The 17,243-nt window shown below is 41.1% G+C and overlaps 1 protein-coding gene across 1 annotated transcript in view; it reads right to left on the minus strand.

Moving 5' to 3' along the window:
* The window catches only part of LOC111150871 (SET and MYND domain containing 3), a 707,359-nt gene that overhangs the window by 222,755 nt on the left and 467,361 nt on the right, over positions 1-17,243 (minus strand). The window lies entirely within an intron of this gene.

Raw genomic sequence — 17,243 nt, forward strand, 5'->3', positions numbered from 1 at the left:
CTCCATTACTCCCCCTCCATGACAGAGAGCTCTGTCTCTCTCTCTCTCTAAAACATATACATCAATACATCTTTAAAAAAGAAGGTATCCAGTATTAAATATGACACATTCTTTATGAATATGAAATTTGTCATCTCTTTAGATATTATGTGCTGAAGATCAAAAATGTTAGGCTAAGGAGAGTGAAGGAAAAATTGTACTATCCCAAAGCAAGCTGTGTTTATTCTAGTTTATCTGTGAGTCTCCTACGAAAACCCTGAAGAACGTGTATCATGGAAGGAGCAAGTAACCTTCTCCCAGAATCGTGCGCCTGGATGAGGACTGGAGAGATCATCTTGTCACCACTTGTGATCCCAGGAAAGGACAGGCTTGCACTCACACTGGAAACCTGCAGTTTAAACAGGACTTTATGTCTATCTAATGGCACACTCGCAAGGTAAACTCCAAATACACACGCACAGGCACACCCTGTTCTGTTGTTCTTCACATTGCTGCACTTGGAAGGTACTGTGGTTTTTTCGTTTTTGTTTTTTACAAATGGAAGGTTTGTGGCTGGTTTGTAGCCACCCTGCACCAGGAAAGTCTGTCGACACCCATTTTCCAACAGCCTCTACTCACATCACACCTCTGTGTCACATTTTGGTAATTCTCACACAATTTCAAACATTTTCATCATTATTCTATTTGTCATGGTGATCTGTGATCAGTACTCTGTGATATAATTATTATAACTTTTGGGGGACCACAAACCACACCCAGAGAAGACAGGCAAACTCAATTGATAAATGTGTGTGTTCCCACAGCTCCACAGACCAGCCGTTCCCCATCTCTCTCCCTCTCCTCAGCCCCCCTATTCCCTGAGATACAGCTATGCCAAAACTGAGCCAATTAATAACCCTATAATGGCCTCCATGTTCAAGTGAAAGGAAGAGTTGCATGTTCTTACTTTAAATCAAAAGTTAGATGTGATTGAGTGCGGAAGGCGTGTGGAAGCTGAGATAAGATGGAAGCTAGGCTTCTAGCACCAAGCATGAGCCAAGCTGTGAACGCAAAGGGAAAGTTCATGAAGGAAATGACAAGGGCTACTCCAGCGAACGCATGAATGAGAAGAGAGCGAAACAGCCTTACAGCTCATACGGAGGACGTTTCGGACGTTCTGTCTGGACAGAAGAGCCATCAGCCACGACATTCCCTTAAGCCAAAGCCTCACCCAGAGCAAGGCCCTGTCTTCAACACTAAGAGGGCTCAGAGAGGTGAGGGAGCCACAGAAGGAAAGTCCGAAGCTGGAAGAGGTTGGTTCACGAGGCTTCAGGAAAGAAGTCGTCTGGACAGAAGTGCAAGTTGAAGCAGCAGGTGCTGACAGAGAAGCTGCAGCAAGTTCTCCAGAAGATCCAGCTCCGAGAAGTCATGAAGGCGGCCACACGCAACACCAGATTTCAATGTCGACGAAACATCCTTGCCCTGGAAGATGCCATCTAGAACTTCCACAGCCAGAGAGAAGTCAACGCCTGGCTTCAAAGCTTCAAAGGGCAGGCTGACTCTCCTGTGAGGGGCTCGTGCAGCTGGTGACTTTAAGGGGAAGCCAGTGCTCAGGTGCCATTCCAGAAATCCTAGGACTCTTAAGAAGGAGGCTAAGTCTACTCTGCCTGTGCTCTGTGACCACAGCAACAAGGCCTGTACGACAGCACATTTGTTTGCAAGCTCATTTACTGAAGATTTTAAGCCCACTGTTGGGACCCACTACTCAGAAAAAAGATTCCTTTCAAAACAGTACTGCTCACTGACAATGCACCTGGGCACCCAAGAGCTCTGATGGAGCCGGGCAATGAGATTAGTGTTGTTTTTGTGCCTGTGAACACAACATCCACTCTAAACTCAAGGATCAAAGTTTCAAATCTTATTATTGAAAAAACAAAATTTTTAAGACTACAACTGCCATAGATAGTGATTCTTCTGATGGATCTGGGCAAAGTAAATTGAAAGCCTTCTGGAAAGGATTCACCATCTTAGATACCATTAAGAACATCTGGGATTCATGGAAAGAAATAAAAATATCAACATTAATAAGGGTTTGGAAGAAGTTGGGTGACTCTGAGGGGTTCAATACTTCAGGGGAGGAAGTCACGGCAGATGGGGAGGAAAGAGCAGGAGAACGAGAATCAGGAGCAGAGCCCGAGGATGGGACAGACGGGCTGCAACCTCATGATGGAACCTGAACGGATGAAGCTGCTTCTCATGGAGGCGCAAGGAAAGTGGTTTCTTAGATGGAATGTACTTCTGCTGAAGATGCTGTGAAGACTGTTGAAACGACAACAAAGGTTTGGAATAACCCATAAACTAAGTTGATAAGACAGCAGGAGCGTTTGAGATGACTGACTCCAGCTCTGGGAGAATTTCTCCCATGGGTCCAATGCTATCACACAGCATCTCATGCTACAGAGAAATCCCTCATGAAAGGAAGCGTCTGTCGATGAGCCAAACTTCACTGTTTTCTTATTTTATGGAATTTCTACAGCCAACCCAACCTTCAGTGCCCACCACCCCAACCAGTCAGTAGCCACCAATGTGGAGGCAAGACCCTCCAGCAGCAAAAAGATTATGACTTGCTGAAAACTCCAATGATTAGCATTTTTTAGCAATAAAGTGTTTTTAATTAAAATATATATGTTGTTTTTTAGATATATTGCTATTGCAACCTTACTATACCAAAGTAGAGTATAAACATAGCTTCTATATGCACTGGGAAACCAAGTATTTCATTTGACCAATTAAACTGAAATAATCACTTTATTGAGGTCGTCTGACACCAACACTGCAATATTTCTGAGGTTTGCTTATAATTATAGGTACAAGAAACCTCCAAATCTTCTGACCTGACCTCAATTTCCCATTTTATAGATAGGGACATCAAGGCCCCAAGAGCTTAAGAATGTGCCCAAAGTTGAGAACCAGCCCTCAAACGCCTTCTGCCTCCCATCTATTACTTCCTGCTGTTTCTGCATTTTCTTTTATTACTCTGCCTGAGCTTTGACATTCTTGAATTTAAAAGGCCGACATGAACACCACTGGTTGGTGTCAACCCTCATAAGAGGACTTGAAGTGTACTGTTAGTGGTGTAGCAGAGTCGTGAAGTCAGCACTCCAGGTCTGCTCCATGTGTATGAGAAATCGGGGAAGGGGATGTCAGGAAAGGGGAAAACCGAGAAAACGACTAGGCTGCTGTCTCTGCTATGGGTGGGAGGCTGTACTCACCAAAGCCCCCAGTGCAAGCTCCCTAAAATTCAGAATGTTGAGAAATGGTCTAAAACACAGCAACAGCTTCAAAGACTAGAATCCAATAAGGCTTACATTCACTTGACCTTGTGCTGCCTTCCGGTCTGTTTCTAAACACAGAGCTCTTGCGTTCTGAGATAGCTATTGAATTATCCATGGTAACTGGCACAGGGGGCATCAGTCTCTGGCGACTAGAGTTTGGTAATTCACAAGATGTACTGTAACCTACATGATCATACATCATTTGTCAGAAGCTCCTCCTCACAGGGGGGTCTGGCTGGCTCAGTCTAGAGCATCTGACTCTTGAGCTCAGGGCCATGAGTTCGAGCCCCACGATGGATACAGAGATTACTTAAGAAAAAATAAAGCTTTAGGGGCACCTGGGTGGCTTAGTCTGTTAAGTGTCTGACTGTTGATTTCGGCTCAGATCATCATCTCAGGGTCGTGTGATCGAGCCCCAAGTCAGGCTCCATGCTCAGCGTGGAGTCTGTTTGAGATTCTCTCTCTCCTTTTCCCTCTGCTCCTCCCCCCACTCATGCTTGCTCTCTCCCTAAAATAAATGAATAAAATCTTTAAAAGAGTAAAGCTTAAAAAAAACAAAAACAAAGACAAGACACCTCTCCTCCTATAAAGTTCACATTTGCTCCACTACATAAACTTAACACCAGCGCTTAAAGCCCTCCAGAGCTATCCTTTCCTCCCTGCAGAAGGACCCAACGTCCAGGAACAAAGCAAGTCATCTGACACCCAAATGAACCGACGCATGGACAGCAACAAAAGCAACGAGTATTGGCTATCACGGGCTGTGGATGAATGGCTCGCTGGAAGAGAGAACGTGACAGTAGTTCTAAGTACTTTCTGACGTTTTCATCCATCATTGGCAGCTCTAAGGAAGAAAAATTCCTTTTTTGCTTCTGTTCTGTTTTCTTAAGGGAAAAATCAGCCAACATCAAGAGCCCCAAGCCGCACTGTATGTAAGAAAATACTGAAATTCACACACAGTCGTAAACAAGGACCCCGTGAATGTTTTTAACTCAAATATCTTCTCCTACGCTGTGAAAATGCACATTTGATAGCTCACTTTATAACAAATGTGTGAGATTATAAATAAAGCGTTGGAGCTTCCGTGTGAGAGGAAAAGAGATAAGCTCACAGGATATTTACGCCTCGTGCTGCCCTTAGATTCCTGCAACAGAACTTGGAGCTATTCTCTGGTTTAAACAACAGGTGGCACCTGCCATTTCTACATTCTCCCTGGCAAGAACCCTTGACAGTTTGTGATGTCACCTTCCAGGAGGCATTAACAGTTTTTGTAATCACCTCCGCTGATAGCATGTGCATATGCTCTTCTGTGGTAAACGCGAACCCGAGTGGAAAAACGGAATTTGTGTGAATGCGGTTTTACCAACTGCCACCCTCCCCGTAGCCACGCCCCTCCCACAAGGAAACACTGCAGCAGGGAAAAAAGAAGAATTCCGTCATATCTGTTCCGATCCTCTGTCGATATACAGAGCTGTGTGTCTGCTCCACCCGCACCCCCGACACCTGCAAGAGGAGGGCGATCCCACAAGGTCTTAGGGTACATTTTGGGCAAATCTGGGACCAGAGGAGTATGCTGTGATTTTAATCCACACGGAGAAAAAACACTCCACTGTCTGTTTTCCATAGGCACCGTTTCCACTCGGCTGCACCAAGAGGGCATGCTTACTATTTCGAAAGAATGAATAGGTACATGAATTCCATTTCCACAAGGAGAACGCACAATTCAGGACTGTTTTCAAATGTGCCAAGAAGACAGATTACATTCCATAGGCTTTTTGTGTGCGCTTTAAATATGAGAAAATTGCCATGTCAAGAATCTCTCCTTCGACACGTACTGCTCATTTTTTTATCCACTTGCATAATTTTATTACATAGCAGCAGTTCTGACCTGATTTCTAGACTATAATGTAACAGTTATGGGTTTGATATATTAAATTTATCTAATTTTGAATTTGTGGGTTTTTTTTTTATTAGGATAATGTAACAATGGAAGTCTCACCAATGCAGCAAAGCAGAGACAATAGCAACGTGGGGTGAAGCACAAGCCGAAAGGGGTGTGCAAGTAGGAGACAGGTTGGCATGTTTCACAGCAGAAGAATGCAAAAATATATTTGTGGGAAGGTGGATGAATGGATCAGAGGAAAATTGCACTAAAAATCATAGCCTGTACTACAAAGAGATGATGTGCTTTTCTTGTATTTTCTCCATTACACAGCGCCCAATGTCCATACTCCTGCTTTCTGAGAACAGAGCTGAAACCTGGTGTACAGTTCATGTTCTGCCTTATTAGTATTATCTTGTAAACGGGAAATAAGAAAAAGAGAAGAACGCAGGAAAAAAAAATACATCACTTAGAACTCAAAGGCACTGGAGAAATTCAGCTTTCATTAGGGATTTATTATTAGGAGAAAGCATGTGTCCTGAGAACAAACTGCAGAGCCGGCATGATTTCCTGGTGATCAGATAACATTGCATTCATGCTTTCTGGATGAACTGGGGTTTCATATAACAGCAAAGTTTCGTGAATTCTCAATCAAGAGATGTGGGCTTAATCCTGACTCTGCTACTTATGAGCTGGGTAACCAGTCACATTACTAACTTTTCCCAAACTTACTTTCCTTGTGTGTTAAGTAATCACAAAAAGAATCCTTGTAAGGATACCGTGAATACATTATTTATTTTTTATTTTATTGTTTTTACTGTGAATGTTTTATTTTATTTATTTTTCTTTTAAAGATTTTATTTATTTATTTGACAGACAGAGATCCCAAGTAGGCTGAGAGGCAGGCAGAGAGAGAGAGAGGCAGAAGCAGGCCCCCCGCCAAGCAGAGAGCCCCATGCGGGGTTCGATCCCAGGACCCTGGGATCATGACCTAAGCCGAAAGCAGAGGCTTTAACCCACTGAGCCACCCCGGCGCCCGACTGTGAATATTTTAAAGGATTATTTACTTACAGCAGATGTTTTAGGCTCTGTGGACTTGAGCAGAAATTCTCCTTTAATTCCCCACTGAAATACCAGTGGAGATCTACAGAAGCTAGGCACAATAACAATAAACTAAAGAGAAGATCCCATACTCAGCCATCAGAGGAGAATCTTCTTTCGGTGCACACTGATGAATGAGTGTTCTAGCTTCTAACAATTGGCCACCAGTTTGAAAATGAAGATCCAGAAACCCAAGCAACCATCACTGCTAACATCAGAGGGGGCATCCCGAGCTGCTCACAGCCAAGGTGATGCCGTTTGTGGGCAGGTGCAGATTAGACACAGTGCCAGGGGAAGGGAGCACAACAGGAAAGGCCAGGTTTGAAAATGTTTCAGCACAGGAACCAGCAAAGCCTGTCCTCATGGATATGCAAGAAGGCAGGGGTTCTGTGGAGGAGGGGCAGGGATTGGCAGAGAGGAAGGAGGAGGGTGGGAACACAGAAGATAGTTAAGATAAAAGATAAAGAAAACAAGGAAATTGGAATTACCCCAGCAGAAATAAAATTTATACTGAAAGCCAGTAAGGGGAAAATAGGTTAGCCAGTATTGGACCACTCAGAGCCACCCAGCCTTGAAGGACCAGCACTGAGAATGATGAGAATGACGGAGGAAGGGAGACTCCAGTCTTTTCACGAGAGATTTGTAAACAGTTAAGAGCCCACTATATATACAGTCTATTAATATGACTGCCACTTGGCCCTATAATACAATGATCTGTCCAATATATTTTCTTCTTCGTTTACCTACAATATAAAACCAGATGTCAGTCAGGATATGATGATTTTTGAGGCTTTCCATACCTACTGTTTGCTCTTCGGGGGGTACTTCAGCACAGTATAAGACCATCGGCCCAGCCATTATTAATTTTGCTATTTATTTTTTTATTTTGAAAGAATCTCAAACTTAGAGAAAAGCTGCAAAAACAGTAAGATTTATTTTTTTCTGAACCATATGAGAGTTAGTTGCCCCATCACCTCCAAACTGTGTATTTCTGAAACACAATGACACGATCCTGCCCACAACCATGAAAAGCAGGTAACACAGTGACACAGTCACATCACTGCCATGTAATCTGTAGACTCAATTTCAAGTTCACCAATCATTTCCTAATGACTTCCTCAGAGAATGGGTCCAGCTCAAAGCTTATGGTTTCCTTCATTTTCACGACTTTGACACTTTTGAAGATTAGGGGAGAGTTATTTTGTATAATGGTTTAGGTTTACCTGATGTTTCCTCATGATTAGATTCAGGTCGTGCATCTCTGGCATGAATATCACAGTGAAGACGATGTGTTCTCATTACATTCTATCAGGTGGCACATAATTTCAATCAATCTTAGTGTTGATGCTATCAACTTGGATCACGTGGTTAAGGTGGTGTCTGCCAGGCCTTTCCCCTGTGAAGCTTCTCATTTTCCCTTTGAAATTAGTAAGTATTGGGGGACATGGAGAGTTACTGTGAGACTATGCAAACGTCCCATTCCTCGTCAAACTTAGACTTTAAGCACTGTTTCCGATCAGTATGGACTCATGGGTTTCTGTTTTACTTAATGGGTTATAACCTATCGCTATCGTTTTGATGATCGCACTGTCCCAGACTGGGTTAGTGGGAGCCTCTTCAAGCTGGCTCCCAGATCCTTTTGATGTATTCCCCACTTTTCTTTGAGTACTTTCTCTAGTTACAGAGCAAGATACTCTAGGTTCATCTACTTTCTCTGTCCCAGCCCTAGAATCAGCCATTTCTCCAAGAAGTACTTTAGGTAGAGAAGAGCGATCAGAATCCAATGCACTAAGTAGTAGGGGTATCAGCTATTACTGCAGCCAGAGTCTCCTCGTAGACAGAGCTGGGATACAGGTAAGCAGAACACACACCTGAATTTATGTCTATAGTTAATTCTGCACATCCTTGACTTTCTCTACTGAGTATAACCTCAAGCCAGTATTTCCAATGAACAGAGTCATTTCATTCTTGGTTCCTCCCGTTCCACAACAAGCCACGTCTCTGCACCTCCCCTGTCCAGCTCTAACATGAACTTGGGAATGTCCTCTCTTCCTGCTCACTTCTGACACTTTCCTCTGGGCCTCTGTGGCGCTTTCCTCTCCCATAGCCCTGACAAACCAAGGAACCTACTTTGCTCTGCCTCATCTAATGACTTTTTTGGACTGAACTGTAGAAAAACAGTACGAATAAGAGAAATGATCAGTGTTATAGATAAGTTTGAACATTTCACATTTGCCATTACATTTCTGTGTGGTAACTCTGTTGTGTATGCATTGTCTACTTATCCATATATATATATTTTTTTACTTATCCATATTCTTATTGATTAGTTTATGATCTCAGTGTGATTAAGGTATTAATACTTCGGCTTAGGTGTGACAAGTAATTTCCAAATGTCTTCTTCGGTTCTTATGTTTTAAAAAATAGAAACTTTCATTGACTGAGAAAACCCAAACCCCTCAGTGTTTTTCTACTACCAATTAGCCCCACTTTTTTTCTGAGGTTTTTTTGCATTTCTTCATTATTCTCTACTCCAGTGGCTCTCAATTGAGGTAATTTTGCCCCACAGTCAACATATGACAACATCTGGAGACATTTTTGATTGTTGTGACCAGTATCCAGCAGGTAGAAGCCAGGGCTGGTGTTAAACGTGCTACCATGCCCAGGACAGCCCCCACATCACAGAACTACATGTCGGTACTGCCAAGGTTGAAAAACTCTGCTCCGTGCTCTCTCCACTGCTTTATGGGCAGTCTCAATTTCTTCCAAAACAAGATACTAGGGAAGAAAGGCTATGAAATGAAGTATTTTTAGTAGAGACAATGGCTTTCTCCAAATGCTAAGTTTGATTTCCAGGTGTTGGGTATAGCACCTTCTATAATCCAAAGTCACTGTCAAAAAAGGAGAGGAGAGGAGAGAAAAGCTTTATTTCCACAAAGGATTCTCTTAGCTGAGGTCTCGACATAAAGACACTTATCTGCTCCACAAGATCTTGAACCTTATTTGTTATGATGTCAAGAATTCATATCTGGATTATATGGATTTGCTCTATCTTAAATGCCAACAAAAAGGGCAGGCAATAGAGAATTTAAATTTTCACATCCTATAATGCCAGTATCAAGGAACTCAGTACTGACAAAATACTAAAAATGTATACGTTTTAAAAAAATGAAGGACAGTATTAAAAATAAAATCCTTGCTTTCTTAGAATTCAGGGCCTTTAAAGAAATTATTTATATAGCAGAATAATGTGAAGAAATATAACCAGAGTCAACTATACCTCAATAAAGCTGAGGGGGAAAAATTAACAAGCTATATAAGATATATCAGAAAGAAAGGAGATTTTAAAATACTTTCTGCTTTACACAGCGTGTATCTTCTGCTTATAGAATTGTTACTGGCCTACCAGAACAGTTTACTATCATAATCACAAGTACTCAGTTCTTAGAAACAAGGGATTTTGCAAGCTCCTCTACCCAGTCAGAACGATCCTTTGTCCTGGATCCGTCTGAGCATAGTCCTATCCTGCTGACAGATTTGACTTCTACTTCCACCACCAGCGCAGAGGAACAGAGCAGAGCGCTGAATCCAATAAGACCTATCTAGAGGCTAACAGCCACACAAAATCCATGCTGGCAACCTTTTCTTCAGCACAATCCCTTAAAAAAAGGACCATAAATAAAATAACATTCGCAGCAGCTGTGATCTTCAGTGAGCAACTGCTGAACTCTTCAGAGAGGTTTCTTGTGGTATCAGTTCCCTAATGAACTACGAGGACTTGCACATGGAGGAGGCGTTCCTCTTGACCTACTTAGATTCCAAAAGCCTACAAACTCTATAAATCATTTCCTTTCCAGCAAACATTAGACCTAGCTTTGGGCTCAATTTTTTTATGTTATTAAAGAGTTTATTTATTCACTTCAGAGATAGAGAAAGTGTGTGCGCAAGTGGGGGGAGGGGCAGAGGGCAAGAGAATCTTAAGCAGACTCCCCACAGAATGCAGAGCCCAACTCAGGGCTCCATCCCAGGACCCAGAGACCACGACCAAAGTAGAAACCGAGAGTAGGATGCTCAAATGACTGAGCCCCTAGGCTCAGTCATTAAATTTGTGACCAGTTTAGTTGAAATGTTTTTGTATCCTTCTTGGCTTGTTATAATAAAGCAGCCTGTGAGAATGACAAAATATCATTATTAAATCATAACATTAATAAAAACAATAATAGTAATAATAGCTGAGATGTATTAAATTGAGGGCTTATCAGGGGTTAGATTCTACTCTAAATTGCTTTACAGGAGTTAACTCACATAATCCTATGTCAGTTAACAAAGCAGGCACTATTATTATAATTACTAGTCCCATTTTATAGAGAAGGAAACTGAAGCCCCGGGGTTTAAATAACTTTCTCTAGGTCAGAACCAGGATTGAAATCAGAAGGCCTGATGATAAAATATGTGGTCTTAACCACTATTATCCATCTCTGATTTCCACACTCCTTAAAGGATTATGGTTTCTCTCTCAGGTTCCTTTAAGTTATATGCTGAAAGAAATGTTACTTTTTAATGGGAGAAAAGAAAACTTCCTTCAACTTTTATATTGGGTTGAATCTGAAGCTTCAACATCATAGCATGAAACCCACAGCCTTTTTTTTCCCCATGGCCTAACTACCTGAGCACGGACCCAACTCAGGTTCATACAGTTAGCTATCTGCACACATCTTTATAGGTTTGTCTAGGCAGATGGACAATTTCATTGCAAAAGTAAAAACTAAAAAGGACCTCATCTGAGAAGAGGAGAAGATGGTGGAGGAGTAGCAGACTGAGTTGACATTAGGTCGCAGGAGTTCAGCTAGATAGTTATCAAACCATTCTGAACACTTACAAACCCAACAGGAGATCAAAGAGAAGAGCAGCAATTCTAGAAACAGAAAATCGACCACCTTCTGAAAGGTAGGATGTGCAGAGAAGGGAATGTGAAGCAACGGGAAGAGGGGCCAGCTCCCGACAAGCGGTAGAGCAACGGAGCACAAAATTCAAACTTTTAAAAGTCTGCTCCACTGAGGGACATCAGTCCAGAGGCTAAGCGGGCGTGGAGTCCTCACGGGCACAGTGTGGTCTCAGGTCCCGCGGGGTCACAGCACAATCAGAAGTGTCTGAGTATAGCGGAGCTTGCGGGTATCAGAGCGGGAAAGCTGGCTACAGAAACGGAGCAGAGGAGTGGGCTCTCGGCTCAGGGTTACCGTAAACCGTGGTCTTCAGCATAGTCAGGCCACTGCTCTTTGAGCGGGGACCCCACAAGTGGCAGATCCAGGGAGGCTCACCTACTTTTTTTGGAGGCAGGAATCTGCTGGGTTTGGAGATTCCAAACCAACTGTGTACCAGAGACAGAAACGCTCAGTCACAGGCCGGGTAAGCTCAGAGCACAGGGAGACCAGGGAGATGGGAAGGATTGAGAGCTTTTCTCTGAGGGCGCACCAAAGAGTGAGGCCCTGAGATCTCAGCTCCTCCGGCCGGACACTGGGAGGCCGCCATCTTCATTCCCATCCTCCAACGCGGTACAGAAAGCGGAAAGAGCTCAGGGAACAAAAGCTCCTGAGAGCCAACCCAAGCAGATTACTTAGCCCGGCCCCTGACAAGGGCGGTTCAATTCTGCCTCAGGCAAAGACATTTGAGAATCTGGGCAACAGGCCCCTCCCACGGAAGATCAGCAAGAACATCCAGCCAATACCAAGCTCACTGATCAAGGAGAACAGCGGAATTCCAGAGGAGGAGAAAGCAAAGCATGAAATTCATGGCTTTCTCCCTATGATTCTTTAGTCTTGCAAAATTAATTAAACTTTTTTAATTTTATTTTTTCTTATTCTAATTTTTTTAACTTTTACTCCTTCCTCTTTTAACGGTTTTTAAACTAGTTTATCTTAACAATACCTTTCTTTAAAAAATCTTTTTAAACCTTCATTATTATTGTCATATTTTATCCTTCACTGTATCTAACTTTATTTTTTGTATACATATAGAGTTTTTTCTTCTAAAATTTTTTTGGGATACAATTTCTTCTAATAGATCAAAATATACCCTAAATCTAGCTTTTTGCTAGGGCTAGGGCTTTTTTTCTAGTCTCTAGCCTGAGCAAATTTTCTCCACTTTGTTTTTCCAACCAACTTATCTTATCAATTCCTTTTTTTAGAATTTTTTTTAAAATTTTCATCCTTATAGTCATATACCATCCCGTCATCATGTTTACCCTTATTTTGATATATATATGTTTTTCTTTCTTTAAAAAATTTTAGGAGGTAGTTTCTTCTAAGAGACCAAAATATACCCAAAATCAAGTGGGTGGCTCTGTTCTATTCACCAGTCTAACATATATATATATATATATATTTAATTTAAAAAAATTTTTAAACTTCTTTTTACCCCCTTCTTCTCCCTGTGATTTGGGGTCTCTTCTGATTTGGTAGCATACATTTTTCTGGGGTCTTTGCAACCCTTTTAGTATTTTATTCTCTTGTTCATATATTCTTATCTGGATAAAATGACCAGGTAGAAAAACTCACCACAGGGGCGCCTGGGTGGCTCAGTGGGTTAAAGCCTCTGCCTTCGGCTCAGGTCATGGTCCCAGGGTCCTGGGATCGAGCCCCACATCGGGCTCTCTGCTCAGCGGGGAGCCTGCTTTCTCCTCTCTCTCTCTGCCTGCCTCTCTGCCTACTTGTGATCTCTGTCAAATAAATAAATAAAATCTTTTAAAAAAATTAAAAAAAAAAAAAAAAGAAAAACTCACCACAAAAAAAAAAAAAAAAAGAACAAGAGGCAGTACCAAAGGCTAGGGACCTCATCAATACAGACATTGGTAATATGTCAGATATAGAGCTCAGAATGACAATTCTCAAGGGGCTAGCTGGGCTTGAAAAAGGCATGGAAGATATTAGAGAAACCCTGTCTGGAGAAATAAAAGCCCTTTCTGGAGACATAAAAGAACTAAAATCTAACCAAGCTGATATCAAAAAAGCTATTAATGAGGTACAATAAAAAAAATGGAGGCTCTTACTGCTAGGATAAATGAGGCAGAAGAGAGAATTAGTGATATAGAAGACCAAATGATGGAGAATAAAGAAGCTAAGCAAAAGAGAGACAAACAACTACTGGACCATGAGGGGAGAATTCGAGAGATAAGTGATACCATAAGATGAAACAATACTAGAATAATTGGGATTCCAGAAAAAGAAGAAAGTGAGGGTGGGGGGAAAGGTATATTGGAGAGAATTATTGTAGAGAATTTCCCTAATATGGCAAAGGGAACAAGCATCAAAATCCAGGAGGCACAAAGAACCCCCCTCAAAATCAATAAAAATAGGTCCACACCCTGTCACCTAATAGTGAAACTTACAAAACTTACAAAAGTCTTACAAAGAGAAACTCCTGAAAGCAGCCCAGGACAAGAAGTCTGTAACATACAATGGTAAAAATATGAGATTGGCAGCAGACTTATCCACAGAGACCTGGCAGGCCAGAAAGGACTGGCATGATATATTCAGAGTACTAAACGAGAAAAACATGCAGCCAAGAATACTATATCCAGCTAGGCTGTCATTGAAAATAGAAGGAGAGATTAAAAGCTTCCAGGACAAACAAAAACTAAAAGAATTTTTAAACACCAAACCAGCTCTACAGGAAATATTGAAAGGGGTCCTCTAAGCAAAGAGAGAGCCTAAAAGTAGTAGACCAGAAAGGAACAGAGACAATATACAGTAACAGTCACCTTACAGGCAATACAATGGCACTAAATTCATATCTCTCAACAGTTACCCTGAATGTTAATGGGCTAAATGCCCCAATCAAAAGACACAGGGTATCAGAATGGATAAAAAAACAAAACCCATCAATATGCTGTCTACACGAAACTCATATTAGACCCAAAGACACCTCCAGATTTAGAGTGAGGGGGTGGAAAGCAATTAACATGCTAATGGAAATCAAAAGAAAGCTAGGGTGACAATCCTTATATCAGATCAATTAGATTTTAAGCCAAAGACTATAATAAGAGATGAGGAAGGACACTATATCATACTCAAAGGGTCTGTCCAACAAGAAGATCTAACAATTTTAAATATCTATGCCCCTAACATGGGAGCAGCCAACTATTTAAACCAATTAATAACAAAATAAAAAAAAACTCATCGATGATAATACAATAATAGTAGGGACTATAACACCCCTCTCACTGAAATGGACAGATCATCCAAGCAAAAGATCAACAAGGAAATAAAGGCCTTAAATGACACACTGGATCAGATGGACATCACAGATATATTCAGAACATTCCTTCCCAAAGCAACTGAACACACATTCTTCTCTAGTGCACATGGAACATTCTCCAGAATAAATCATATCCTGGGTCACAAATCAGGTCTCAACCAGTACCAAAAGATTGGGATCATTCCCTGCATATTTTCAGACCACAATGCTCTGAAGCTAGAACTCAATCATAAGAGGAACGTTGGAAAGAACCCAAATACATGGAGGCTAAAGAGCATCCTACTAAAGAATGAATGGGTCAACCAGGAAATTAAAGAAGAATTGAAAAAACTCATGGAAACAAATGATAATGAAAACACAATGGTTCAAAATCTGTGGGACACAGCAAAGGCAGTCCTGAGAGGAAAATATATAGTGATACAAGCCTTTCTCAAGAAATAAGAAAGGTCTCAAATACACAACCTAACCCTACACCTAAAGGAGCTGGAAAAAGAACAACAAAGAAAGCCTAAACCCAGCAGGAGAAGAGAAATAATAAAGATGAGAGCAGAAATCAATGAAATAGAAACCAAAAAAACAATAGAACAAATCAACAAAACTAGGAGCTGGTTCTTGAAAGAATTAATAAGATTGATAAAGCCCTGGCCAGACTTATCAAAAAGAAAAGAGAAAAGACCCAAATAAATAAAATCATGAATGAAAGAGGAGAGATCACAACCAATACCAAAGAAATACAAACAATTATAAGAACACAGTATGAGCAATTCTACACCAGCAAATTTGACAATCTAGAAGAAATGGATGCATTGCTGGAGATATATAAACTACCAAAACTGAACCAGGAAGAAATAGAAAACCTGAAGAGACCCATAACCAGTAAGAATATTAAAACAGTCATCAAAATTCTCCAACAAGGGGTGCCTGGGTGGCTCAGTAGGTTAAAGCCTCTGCCTTCAGCTCAGGTCATTATCTCAGGGTCCTAGGATTGAGCCCCACATTGGGCTCTCTGCTTGGCAAGGAGCCTGCTTCCCCGACCCCCAACCCTGCCTGTCTCTCTGCCTACTTGTGATCTCTGTCTGTCAAATAAATAAATAAAATCTTTAAAAAAAAAAAATCTCCAAAAAAAAAAAAAATCTCCAAACAAATGTGAGTCCAGACCAGATGGACCAGACGGCTTCCCAGGGGAATTCTACCAGACATTTAAAGAAGAATTCATACCTACTCTCCTGAAACTGTTCCAAAAAATAGAAATGGAAGGAAAACTTCCAAACTCATTTTATGAGGCCAGCATTACCTTGATCCCAAAACCAGACAAAGACCCCATCAAAAACGAGAATTACAGACCAATATCCTTGATGAACACAGATGCGAAAATTCTCACCAAAATACTAGCCAATAGGATTCAACAGTACATTAAAAGGATTATTCACCATGACCAAGAGGGATTTATTCCAAGGCTGCAAGGTTGGTTCAACATCCACAAATCAATCAATGTGATATATTACATTAATAAAAGAAAGAACAAGAACCATATGATACTCTCAATAGATGCTGAAAAAGCATTTGACAAAGTACAGCATCCTTTCTTGCCAAAACTCTTCACAGTGTAGGGACAGAGGGTACCTACCTCAATATCATCAAAGCCATCTATGAAAAACCCACAGTGAATATCACTCTCAATGGAGAAAAACTGAGAGCTTTACCGCTAAGGTCAGGAACACAGCAGGGATGTCCATTATCACCTCTGCTATTCAACATAGTACTAGAAGTCCTAGCCTCAGCAATCAGACAACAAAAAGAAATTAAAGGCATCCAAATCGGCAAAGAAGTCAAACTATCAATCTTTGCAGATGATATGATACTTTATGTGGAAAACCCAAAAGACTCCACTACAAATCTGCTAAAACTTGCACAGGAATTCAGTAAAGTGTCAGGATATAAAATCAATGCACATAAATCAGTTGCATTTCTATACACCAATAACAAGACAGAAGAAAGAGAAATTAAGGAGTCAATCCCACTTACAATTGCACCCAAAACCATAAGATACCTAGGAATAAACCTAACTAAAGAGGCAAAGAATCTGTACTCAGAAATCTTAAAGTACTCATGAAAGAAATGGAGGAAGACACAAAGAAATGGAAAAATGCTCCAGGCTCATGGATTGGAAGAACAAATATTGTGAAAATGTCTATGCTACCTAAAGCAATCTACACATTTAATGCAATCCCTATCAAAATACCATCAATTTTTTTCAAAGAAATGGAATAAAGAATCTTAAAATTTATATGGTACCAGAAAAGACCTCAAATAGCCAGAGGAATGTTGAAAAAGAAAACCAAAGTTGGTGGCATCACAATTCCAGACTTCAAGCTCTATTGCAAAGCTGTCATCATCAAGACAGTATGGTACTGGCACAAAAACAGACACATAGATCAATGGAACAGAATAGAGAGCCCAGAAATAGACCCTCAACTCAATGGTCAACTAATCTTTGACAAAGCAGGAAAGAATGTCCAATGGAAAAAGACAGTCTCTTAAACAAATGGTGTTGGGAAAATTGGACAGCCACATGCAGAAAAATGAAACTGGACCATTTCTTACACCACACACAAAAATAGACTCAATGGATGAAAGACCTAAATGTGAGAAAGAAATCCATCAAAATCCTTGAGGAGAACACAGGCACCAAC

Source organism: Enhydra lutris, unplaced genomic scaffold (assembly GCF_002288905.1).
Source record: "Enhydra lutris kenyoni isolate GAN:26980312 unplaced genomic scaffold, ASM228890v2 scaffoldscaffold24, whole genome shotgun sequence".
Lineage (NCBI taxonomy): Eukaryota > Metazoa > Chordata > Mammalia > Carnivora > Mustelidae > Enhydra > Enhydra lutris.